Here is a 12,786-nt window from a genome sequence, read left to right on the forward strand (position 1 = left end):
GGCAGTAATCTGAGCTGAGGTCACAGATAAATTCAAGATAAATATTGTGGTTAAACGAATTCAAATTCATTAAATTTAAACAACGTAGACACACGTTAACATTGTGTGCCCAGTTTTTCTATAATTTAGAAAGGCTATGTCAATAGGTTACTTGTCATTTACTTCGTGTTATTTTAATGTGTTTGTAGATTTATTAACTGAAACATAACAGTGAAATAAATTTAAATAATTTACCGTAAAATTAAAACATTTTCAGGACTTGCAGTTACTAACCGATGTTAGTCGGTTTAGCATTCTTTGTTATATTCAGAATTAAATAGGCTTACATGTTGTTATGATTATCAATTGAATTCTTTAATAAATAATCAACCACAATGCCAATTACTGCCGCAGAAAAAATAAACCAGTCGAATTTCAAAGTCGTTCGCGAAATGACTATACCGGGTGGCGCAAGTGACAGGGCAAAACAGCAGCAACTGCGGCATTTTAAAAGGTAAGTTTCCTATCTGTTTATTTTTTAAAAAATAATAATAAAAAACATGGCGCAAGATCTTGTAAAAAAAAAAAAAAAAACTTTTTTCATTATTTGAACAAAAATGAGACTAATTGAATATGTAAAAATATAAACAAACAAAGCAGAGAATAAAACAGACTTTTAGGGAAAAAATATAGGCCTATTATGCTACAACAGAATTGGTTAAAGGGGTCATATAATGGTACATGCACTTTTACAAGTTGATTGCACTGAAATGTCTGTTGGCAGTGCCTGTACACAACCATCCTATCATGATTAAAATCCATCCAGTGGTTTTGTTTTAATCTCCTTATATGTTTGACCATCTCTGAAATCAAGCCGTTCGATATTGTGACGTCATAAGATCGTACGCCCCTCCCGCGATTGTGATTGACAGCCGTGCTTCAACACAAGACCCGCCCTGAGCAAGCTGTGACAGCCGTCGTCATAGTAGTCTGCCATTGTTGATATGCTGGAGTAGAATGGCGTCTACACGATTGTGGTGTTCTGTTCTTAGATGTAATAAGGAACACAGCAGTCATTTGGATGTTCCTAAATCCGAGCCGTTGAAGAAGCAGTGGCTGAGTTTTGTTTTTGAAGCGATATGCCCAAAGGATTGACGCGGGGATTCCCTCACGGGGATTCCCGTCTGTGCTTTCATGTTTACGCTAATCATTTCACACCAGACAGCTTTACAAACGAGAAAAAACGGATCGGTACCAACGTGTTACTGCTGAACCTCCAGAAGATGTGAGTGTAATGTTTTATTAACCTTTATATTAGTATTTATATTAATCTTTGCGAAATTTGCAAACCTTGCTGCAGGCTTCACGATGAATGCATCTAAGGTTTACACTCAGGGTACATTACAGCATGTTTTCTATGTACGACGTTCTCAATATAATTCATAATCCCACGTTTATAATGAACAACGCGTGGTTATTGTGTTACAAACGGTGTACCCACAGAACAGAGGGGCGGGGTGAGCAAAGCTCATTATCATTTAAAGACACATGCACTGAAACGGCGTGCTGAAAACAGAGCTGTTTTTGACCAGCTAAAATTAGTGTTTTCTTACAATACTAATGAGAATTTTTAATTAAAGTATATTACAAACTTTTAATTTAGACCCTAAAGAATCATATTAGCTTGTACAAAAATGGCATTATATGACCCCTTTAACATTAACGAAAGCAAAATATGTAAAAATACATTTCAAACAAAAATGGTGTAGCAATATTTTAGAACTCCTATAGCCTATATTAAATATTTATATTTATAAAATAAAATTACCATTCATTTCCATTTTACATTAGGGACAATTTTTATCCAACAGAATGGCTGAATTTACATCTGCATAATAATAATAATAATAACTAGATGCGAAAGTTCGTCGAGACAAACTTTAAGTTGGCTTGAGAAAGTTTGGACCAGAACGTTTTTTGCTAGGCGGTTGCTAGGATTTTATGGGTGGTTGCTATGGTGTTCCTAGGGTATTTTGGGAGGTTGCTAGGGTGTTCTGGGTGGTTGCTAGGTGGTTGCTAGGGTGTCCTGGGTGGTTGCTAGGGTCTTTTGGGTGGTTGCTAGGTGGTTGCTAGGGTCTTTTAGGTGGTTGCTAGGCGGTTGCTAGGGTGTTCTGGGTGGTTGCTAGGGTTTTTTGGGTGGTTGCTAGGGTATTCTGGGTGGTTGCTAGGCGGTTGCTAGGATATTTTGGGTGGTTGCTAGGGTCTTTTGGGTGGTTGCTAGGGTGTTCTGGGTGGTTGCTAGGTGGTTGCTAGGGTGTCCTGGGTGGTTGCTAGGGTCTTTTGGGTGGTTGCTAGGCGGTTGCTAGGGTGTTCTGGGTGGTTGCTAGGGTGTTTTGGGTGGTTGCTAGGGTCTTTTGGGTGGTTGCTAGGTGGTTGCTAGGGTCTTTTGGGTGGTTGCTAGGCGGTTGCCAGGGTGTTCTGGGTGGTTGCTAGGGTATTTTGGGTGGTTGCTAGGGTATTCTGGGTGGTTGCTAGGGTCTTTTGGGTGGTTGCTAGGCGGTTGCTAGGGTGTTTTGGGTGGTTGCTAGGGTCTTTTGGGTGGTTGCTAGGCGGTTGCTAGGGTGTTTTGGGTGGTTGCTAGGCGGTTGCTATGGTGTTCTGGGTGGTTGCTAGGGTATTCTGGGTGGTTGCTAGGCGGTTGCTAGGGTGTTTTGGGTGGTTGCTAGGGTGTTTTGGGTGGTTGCTAGGGTATTCTGGGTGGTTGCTAGGCGGTTGCTAGGGTCTTTTGGGTGGTTGCTAGGGTGTTCTGGGTGGTTGCTAGGCGGTTGCTAGGGTGTTATGGGTGGTTACTAGGATGTTTTGTGTGGTTGCTATGGTGTTGCTAGGGTATTTTGGGTGGTTGCTAGGGTGTTTTGGGTGGTTGCTAGGATATTCTGGGTGGTTGCTAGGTGGTTGCTAGGGTCTGTTGGGTGGTTGCTAGGGTCTTTTGGGTGGTTGCTAGGGTCTTTTGGGTGGTTGCTAGGGTATTCTGGGTGGTTGCTAGGCGGTTGCTAGGGTGTTCTGGGTGGTTGCTAGGGTCTTTTGGGTGGTTGCTAGGCGGTTGCTAGGGTCTTTTGGGTGGTTGCTAGGCGGTTGCTAGGGTGTTCTGGGTGGTTGCTAGGGTGATTTGGGTGGTTGCTAGGGTATTCTGGGTGGTTGCTAGGCGGTTGCTAGGGTCTTTTGGGTGGTTGCTATGGTATTCTGGGTGGTTGCTAGGCGGTTGCTAGGGTGTTCTGGGTGGTTGCTAGGGTGTTTTGGGTGGTTGCTAGGCGGTTGCTAGGATATTTTGGGTGGTTGCTAGGGTGTTTTGGGTGGTTGCTAGGCGGTTGCTAGGGTGTTTTGGGTGGTTGCTAGGGTGTTTTGGGTGGTTGCTAGGGTATTCTGGGTGGTTGCTAGGCGGTTGCTAGGATATTTTGGGTGGTTGCTAGGGTGTTTTGGGTGGTTGCTAGGGTGTTCTGGGTGGTTGCTAGGCGGTTGCTAGGGTATTTTGGGTGGTTGCTAGAGTATTCTGGGTGGTTGCTAGGCTATTTTGGGTGGTTGCTAGGGTCTTTTGGGTGGTTGCTAGGCGGTTGCTAGGGTATTTTGGGTGGTTGCTATGGTATTCTGGGTGGTTGCTAGGGTCTTTTGGGTGGTTGCTAGGCGGTTGCTAGGGTGTTTTGGGTGGTTGCTAGGGTGTTTTGGGTGGTTGCTAGGGTATTCTGGGTGGTTGCTAGGCGGTTGCTAGGATATTTTGGGTGGTTGCTAGGGTGTTTTGGGTGGTTGCTAGGGTGTTCTGGGTGGTTGCTAGGCGGTTGCTAGGGTGTTATGGGTGGTTACTAGGATGTTTTGTGTGGTTGCTATGGTGTTGCTAGGGTATTTTGGGTGGTTGCTAGGGTCTTTTGGGTGGTTGCTAGGCGGTTGCTAGGGTGTTTTGGGTGGTTACTAGGATGTTTTGTGTGGTTGCTATGGTGTTGCTAGGGTATTTTGGGTGGTTGCTAGGGTATTTTGGGTGGTTGCTAGGCGGTTGCTAGGGTGTTTTGGGTGGTTGCTAGGGTGTTTTGGGTGGTTGCTATGGTCTTTTAAGGTGGTTGCTAGGCGGTTGCTAGGGTGTTTTGGGTGGTTGCTAGGGTCTTTTGGGTGGTTGCTAGGATATTTTGGGTGGTTGCTAGGGTGTTCTGGGTGGTTGCTAGGTGGTTGCTAGGGTGTTCTGGGTGGTTGCTATGGTATTCAGAGCGGTAGATAGATAGATACACACACACACACACACACACACACTCAGAGTTTATGAGTTTAGAGTTTATAAGTGTATAAATTGATGAGTTTATAAGTGTACAAGTTTTTGAGTTTAGAGTTTATAAGTTTAAATGAGTTTAGAGTTCAGAGTTTATTAATTTATGAGTTTAAGAGTTCATAAGTCTATGAATTCATGAGTTTATTAGTTAATTAGTTATTCAATTTAAGTTAATTAGTTTATAAGTGTATGAAATTAGAGTTTATTAGTTTAAATGAGTTTCATTGGCTAATATATATAGAATGGCAGTTTGATTTAGTTTTCAAGGGATTTAGATTTGAATTTTTGTCGGTTGGTGAGTTTGAATTTTTTTAGAATGCCCAATGTTAAGTCAATGGGACTTTTTCCGAGTTTTGATCGTCATTTGTAGGAAAACCGTAAGTCCGATCAGTCTGAAAAGATATAGCATAAAACTTCAGATCAGTTTGAGTGTCTGAGCCGAGTTTGGAGTATGTAGAGTTAAAGCTCTAGGGCGAGTTTGAGTCAATAGTTTCCACAGAAGAATAATAATAAGTTTAAATAGGATTTCAATATGTTGGCTTTCTCAAGCCAACTTAATAATAATAAATAAATAAACACAAAAAACAGCACAAGGTTTTGTAAAAACACTTTTTTATTTTTTCGACACATAATTTCGTTAGCTACAAAAATAGTAGCTACAATATAATTTGTTAATTTTGACACAAGCAAAATGTAAATATGTACTTTTTTTTTTTAAAACATAATTTTTTTTATTTTATATATTTTTTTTATTTAAAGAATTCTAACTTTAAAATGGAGATGACTACCATATCTAATATTGTAGACGTCGGTGAGCAATAGTATTCCTCGGGGAGCGTAGAAATTCGTTCACCCTGTCCTTGATCCGCTTGCCGTCACAGCTAGCCATGCGGGGGAATCTCTGGGCAACTGAATTAGTTATAAAGTGCCTTACGTTCACAGGCAGTCCACGTTTGCCTCTCGACTCGAACCATCCCAGTTTGTTGTGGATGCCCACTCTTTACTACACGATAAACACAATGCGTGCAATCACACACACTTAGAACACACATTTTACGCCATTGAATGTCACACAATAGGAAAGAAGACTTTGGAAATATGTACGTTAATATTAATGTTAGTAGGGTCGGTTGTGAGTCGGAACCCCCCCCCCCCCCCCCATACTGTTTAGCCTGCCTCATCTCAGGAGCTGGCTTGAGTTGGCTTAAAGTGGGGGAGGGAACTTATTTTGCATCTGAATGATATGTGACATTCTAAAACATTTAACGCGTGACGCACACAAACACAAGTGAGAAATATTTTTTATCTTATCATAAACATTGACTGGTTTATATATATAAACATAAACTAGCCAATGTTTATTATAAGATAAAATGAAAAATGTTTCTCAGTTGTGTTTGTGTGCGTCATTAGTGAAATGTTTTAGAATGTCACACAACATTCAAATGCAAAGTATGCGCCCTCCCCCACTTTAAGCCAACTCAAGCCAGCTCCTGAGATAATGTTAATATTAACATTAATATTAACGTACATATTTCCAAAGTCTTCTTTCCTATTGTGTGACATTCCAACGCGTAAAATGGCGTACCTTGCCCGCAGATCACCAGATCTCAACCCGATCGAACTGGTTTAGCACGCACTAAAAGAGTTCGTCAGACGTGAGGCTAAGCCATGGAACAAAGACGAGCTTCTTCAGGCCATAGTGACTTTCTGGAGAGATCGCCTGACAAAAACAGCGTGCAATAACTACATCGATCACCTTCAGAAGGTTTTGCCGGCGGTGGTACAGCGCAACGGGGGTTCTACTGGAATGTAGAAATGTAAAATAGGCCTATTGAATTGTTTTCAATATTTTTCTATTGAAATGTTTTGTATTTTATATTTCATTCATTAAAGAAACCTATGCTGACCACAACAACGCGGGACTACTGTATTTCATTCTTAAATATCATACATAACGCAAAATCCAAATGCTGCTTCCTGGCATATGTTAGCTAATAGCAAGTCAATGTTTGAATTAATTTACAATAATTTAGTTTCATTTATTTCAGTGTTAATGTTTGAGTTAAAAAATCCTCTACAAATTAAATTAACACAAAGTCGGCTATAAGAGTCCTTTATAGGCTACGTAAAAAAGCAAAGGGCTTACAGTCTTAACATTTAGGCTACTTTGCTTAAATTCGATACATTTATTTTCAGTAGGGCCTAATACATTTGTAGGGATGTAATTTCAGTATGCTTTACCAACGCTATGTATTCAATTAAAGTTCCAAGAGGTCTGGTCTCTATATTTCCTTCCCAGCTGACACTAATATGCAAGTGCACAGGAAAAATCACAACTTGTGCTTGCTGCGAACGCAAGTTATTTAAGGTGTCTCAACTGTACACAGTCTACCCTACAGTGTGAATTCATTACAAGGTTTCATTTAATTAAATTATTGTGCAGCCATTTGTACAAATAGAGTCTATAGGCCTACTATACTGTTGTAGCCATTAAATAATCTCATTTAGTATCATATTTGTTAAAATATTATAATGCTATTTTTTTCCATCTATGTTGAATATGAAAAGTGAACAGCACGAGTAAGATATCGCATTATATCGAGAGATGGATATGGAGTGGGTCAGACATGATTTTGACCACTTCATTAAGTTTTGTTTAGTAGAAAACCTTTCTTTAAAGTGAATTTCGTTTTCTATAAATTGTATCTTAATTTTAATCAATTTTTCATCAACCAGTTGCCTGGATTGAATAAGTAAGAGAAGCAAATATAACAGACACTAATCATGGAGGCGCCCGCGCGGTCACTTGCATTGCACGTCAGCTGGAGCGCATCTCATCCTCCTAACTTAACGAAACTCAGCGTATGCCTCACACAGACATGATAAATACATCAAATACACAAAGCTTGAAATGTCTTCAAACGAAATAATTCAAAACGAAAAGAAAAAGGCTACTCTCTGATTATGTCTTTATGTGCATTTCTCTCTAGGTGCGTTCACTACAAATATGGCGATCGTCAACTTCATCTTTGCAGTCGACACTGTCAGAAAACACTAGTTTATTGATAAAAATCAATGCACGCATCACCGGATTTACAAATACACATCTTGCTTGTTGCACGCACACATATTATGTCGAAAAAACGAAATATTATGTTGAAATAAACATCTTTTAGAATATTTGATTAAATGCTGATTGTTGCGCTCGTTCAATTTAATAAAATTAAAACTTTAATTGTGATAATTAAAATAATTGAAAATTAAATATTTAGTGGCCAAGTTTTGCTAATTTATTATAAGGGCTATTATATGCCTATTGCCTATATTAAGTAGGTCATATTAAGACAAGGCATATATTAAGTTATTTTAGCTGTTATGAGAAAAATAAATCTAACGAAATCTAAAATCTAAATCTAAAAAAAAATTCTAACGCCAATTCAACATGCCAGAATAAAACCTGATTTTTGAACAATGCGTAACGCCACTCGGCCTGGTGTGCCAAAACACTACTTTTTAAACTTCAATGTTTAATTCAAAACAATCTCAGAACGTATTGTGACATTTTTTTAAAGCAGTAGCCTAGCCTATATACATTAAGGGCATTGAAACCAGGATCTTAACTAAAACGCGTTCCGCGTAATCTCTCAAAAATTATGCCACACTACTCCATGTATTTTTTTTTTTAAGGACTGCTTTTGAAATCACTATAAATTACTATGCAATTGTATCGCTCACGAGAGCTCTTCATTTATCTAATTCCTCAATAGAATAGTAAAAATATTCAGCGTCATTGCTCCTAATATCGTCTATATTTTAAACTTTTGATTCTATTTTTTCAGTTCTAAAATTGATTCCATCTTTGGTTCTATTCTGTTGTAGCCTAATAGGCCTATTTATATATATGAGAAATATGCCTATTAGGCTTAGGGTTTTATATTTAACCCACTTACATTTTAAAAAACGGCAATTGCTGCTGTTTTGCACAATGTCCCTTTGCGCCACCTGGCGGTCATTTCGGGAACGACTTTGAAATGCGGCTGGTTTATTTTCGCCGCGGTGATTTCGCCGCGGCAGCTGGCGCGGCGGTAATAGGCATTCTGGTTGTCCACCATCTGTACATTGTCTTCAGATTTTTGTTCAGGAATAGAATCTGATCAACGTGCTCTGGGAGAAGTGCACTTCTCTGAGCAGTGATGATATCTTCGGTGGTGGAAAAGACCCTCTCTGAGGAAACACTAGTGCCAGGGACACAGAGGTACCTTTTAGCAAGTTGTGACAAGAGTGGATACTGATACGGGTACTCCTTCCACCAGACCAGTGGATCTTCTTTCACTTCCAGGAGATCTGCCTCCTTGTAGCGGGTCATCTGCTCCTTGGCCTCGTCCTCTTGGGTATTTGTCTTGGGTCGTGCTGCACCACCACTGTATCGTTCACCAAGAAGGGCAGCCAGTGGACAAGACGGCCTTGGATTCCTGGGTGGAGGACGCTGGCCTTCAAATAAATAAGCAATAAAAACAAAAAAGCATTACTTATAGTTATGCACATTCCATAATTCCTACACAGAGGTTCAGACAACACAGTGCGCTTCACTGGATAATGATGGGTGATACTGACCTTGACTGCTCTCTCCTTCCATAAATTGCTCTGCTTCATCTACAGCGTCTTCTTTAGAGCGTCTTCTTTACATCCCCTCATCATCAGCACGAGCATTTGCTGTCCCCTCTTCATCCACACTCCAAAGTGACTAAATTACTGAATTTAATTACTATATTTAAAATATGCCTTTAAACCTGTTAATGATTTGCCTTTTAAACTTTGAACAATGCATTATTTAGGCCTATGCTTACTCTCGCCAGGAGATGGCGGATAGGGTACAAGGCCAAAGGTTAAACCTAGCAGTACCATCACTGCCTTACCTCTGATGGCTGCATGCTCAGTCTTGCAGCCTCTACAATCAGTCCATCATAAACTTCCTGTCTTTCTTTGAATCTTGGATCCATCGCTGAACATGCATGAAGAGTTGCCTTGAGGTCAATATACCTCTTCTGAAGATCTCCAGCCATGGCAACCTTCATCTCTTTTATGACTGCAGATTCACCTTTGATCGGTTTCAGTCTGTTGATCAGTGTGTCCTGGAGGGGTGCGACGACTGACAGTGAGGGGGTCTTCTCCTTGGACATGTACTGTGTAGCCTCCTTCATGGGCTTCAGCGCGATGACTACTTCTTCAGCTGTTGTCACGTCTGACTCAGTCAGTGTGCACAGATCCTTCTCGGTCTTCCTGACTTCACTCGAGAGCAGGGCTCTGCAGATGGCCGGTTGTTGCTCCAGGAATCTTTCCAACATGTCATGCACACTATTCCACCCTTAGTTAAATAAAAGAAATATACTTTATTTATAGACCTATAGCGCCCTTCACACTTCACAGCATGCTTTACATAAATGACTAAACAAATTAGTAATAAAAAACAAAATAAACTATTGAAAAGTAACCACACACTAACCTGGTAACCACATCCGTCATCAGCTTGTGCTCTGGTAGTCGTAGAAGCCTCTGTTTCTCTTTCAGCATGTGGTTGGCTGTGGTGCTCCATCTGAAGAAATTCACAATGCGTCTCACCCTTCCCACCAGGCGTGCGACTGCTGTGATTTTGAGGGCACGTTGTGCAGCCAGATTTAGTGTGTGAGCGTAGCATTTGAGATGAAGTGTGAATGCTGCCTTCTCAGCTGCGATTGTCATATTTGACGCATTGTCAGTGACTATTACTGGATCCTTTTCTGTGATTCCCCTCTCAGATGTTCTGCCAGGTTGTGTCTGGTGTGGCTCTCAGGCATTTCCCTGGTTTGTAAAACATACGTAAAGAGCTCCCATTCCTCATTGATAAAGTGGGCCGTGATGGTGACATATGCTTTAGTTGTTCGCAAGGTCCAGCCGTCGCACGTGTGCCCTTGTCTGAGCGTACAGCCTGGGAATGCAAACCTTGGTGAGGTCTTCGCGGGTTGAAATTGGTGGTATTTCCAGAGTGTTTCATGTTTGTCTCACACAGCTTGCAAACCGCGATGCTTCTGTCTAAGTCGTCGCTTTCCTTCTTCTTTTTAAACCCATAAGTGCTAAGTGCTCCCACATATCTGCTTTAAAGCATGAAGGATCTGCTTAAGGCGGGAATACACTGTGCGATTTTCGTCCGATTTTGAGCCGAATTCTGACTCGTGCGACTCTTTTTCGGGTCGGGACGATTTTCAGCTTTGTCGTGCGTCGTTTGTTGTGCAGTGTTCATGCAGTGTACACGGAGAAACGAGAGCCGTGTGAATCAGGCTGTGATTCAGTTAAATAAATATGCACTATTTTTTTCCCCCTCTCGCCACAACAACGCTTTAATTGTTTACATGTGTAGCAAAACGTGGCTCGTCTAATAGTGACTATGCCACCCCGAATTACCGGGGAAATAATTCAATAAACGGAACACAAGTCCGTTTGCTCAGAAGAGGCAGGAGGCCTGAGTTCACATTTAAACAAACAATTTTTATTAAAGAAAACAATTAAACAAATAATAACTCACAATAAGTTGTCTCGATCCGTAAACAAAAAGACAAACAAAAGACGACAAGGAATGTAGATCACTGCAGGGGCTGAGGCCCCCGAAAAGCAGGCTAGCTATAGCTGCATACGGCAAGGAAAACACAATTTGAAAAATCACACTCCACTACAAATTGTGATCAGAAATAACACAACACTAATAACACCTAATTAAGGTGAAGGCCGTGCAGCTACCACCACTAGCCTGCTTCCAGGAAAACTCAGCTCCTGCGGAATACAGAAAAAAAGAAATAAAGAAACATTCCACTTAAAGGGGGGGTGAAACACTCAGTTTCAGTCAATCTCATGTTAATCTTGAGTACCTATAGAGTAGTACTGCATCCTTCATATCTTCAAAAAGTCTTTAGTTTTATTACATTTATGAAAGAAAGATAGGCTGTACCGAGTCTTTCCGGAAAAAAAACGAGCGGCTGGAGGCGTGCCGTGCGGGCGGAGCTAAAGCTGTGCTTATGCGCAGATAGCTAACAACACAGAGACATTTGAAGCAGACAAGCAGTTTTACTCACCGCCTGTGGTTCCAACGCACAACCGTGAACCTTTATCGTTGGGACTGCTCCATCCTTAAGCATTAGACGATCTGCAAATCCGGCGTCGAACTGGGCTTTGTTTATAAAACAATCATCGGCGAAATGCAGGTAACAAACAAACAAGAACACAACTCTGTTGATGCTCTGGAAAAACAAACTCCATCCACTGGTCCCTTAACGCCGGGTTCTTTGGGAATCTGTGCAGGGTTGTCTTGCCCTGGCAACCAAAAACCCACTTGGTGACATTGACTTCCCTAAAGCCGAGCACAGCGCTTTGATGGGCGTACTGCTGTGCTTTCGCTCTCTCGCTCTAGTCTACAGGTGCGCGCACGCCCTTCCAGGAGAAGTGCCCTTAGGACCCATATAAGGAAATTCCGCCCCATCTGACGTCACACAGGGCCATACTCGAAAAAAACTTTCCGAAACTTGTGACAAACCGGAAGGAGCATTTTTGGTACAGAAATACTCCCTTCAAACGTACAATTTAATTTTTGAAACTTTGTCCATGTTTAGCATGGGAATCCAACTCTTTAACAGTGTAAAAAACTCAGTATGCATGAAATAGCATTTCACCCCCCCTTTAAACCAAGACAGAACACAACAACAACAACAATTTATGCCAAAAAAAAAATACATTCAAGACAACGCGGTCACGTCACCTAAGTCACATAATCAGTCAAAGAAACTACACAGATGACGGGACCATTTGGATGTGATCGATCCATGCAATACATCAGAGGTGGACAGTAACAAAGTACATTTACTTGAGTACTGTTTTTGCTGGATTTTTTTCACATAGCAGCAACATAAACTTAAATTACTCCGTCATTTATGGTTATACAGAAAAAAGAAATATAAAAAAATAATCTGTGATATTTCTACTTTTGTATGTGTCCACTTACAATCAAATCAAAACATTGTGCTTTTGTAAAATAAAGAAAATAAACAGGGTGTGCGTTCTGCCTCTCCGTCGCGGTGAACTTTTTTTTCTTGAGCACGTCTATAAACTGAAACAAAACTCAGCGAATACTTCTCACACATTTATGAGCCATATACCTTTATACACATTTAAGTGTGTCCTTTTAAATGATCGGATTCAAACTGAAAACAAATATTCTCTGTTTAAGTAATTTGTATAAAACCAACAGGATGTCCAGTATCTCAAACGCTTGCTAATTACTTTTTAATTCGACACGCCCACTCGCGCAAAAGAGATTCACATGCAAATCTCCACATGGAACGCGAACGCCCTCGTTACCTCAAACACAAAACACCAAAACACTTCACAAGTCTCTGCTTTTCGTCGAGTTTGGAAGACACGTCTGAGCTTACATTGGATTTACCTAAGAAGAAGAAGAACGCGATTTGAAG

General features: G+C 40.8%; 1 long non-coding RNA gene across 1 annotated transcript; it reads right to left on the reverse strand.

Annotated features, from left to right (window-relative positions):
* Positions 1-8,420: 8,420 nt before the first annotated feature.
* Positions 8,421-9,273, reverse strand: LOC309481941. Its single transcript, XR_014200151.1, has 3 exons — positions 9,208-9,273; positions 8,906-9,035; positions 8,421-8,782 (listed from the first exon to the last, which is right to left on the reverse strand). It is a non-coding gene; the product is annotated as an uncharacterized lncRNA (long non-coding RNA).
* Between the last annotated feature and the right edge of the window lie 3,513 nt (positions 9,274-12,786).

This window comes from Leuciscus leuciscus, assembly GCF_965113295.1.
Source record: "Leuciscus leuciscus genome assembly, chromosome: 1".
In the NCBI taxonomy this organism is placed as follows: Eukaryota; Metazoa; Chordata; class Actinopteri; order Cypriniformes; family Leuciscidae; genus Leuciscus; species Leuciscus leuciscus.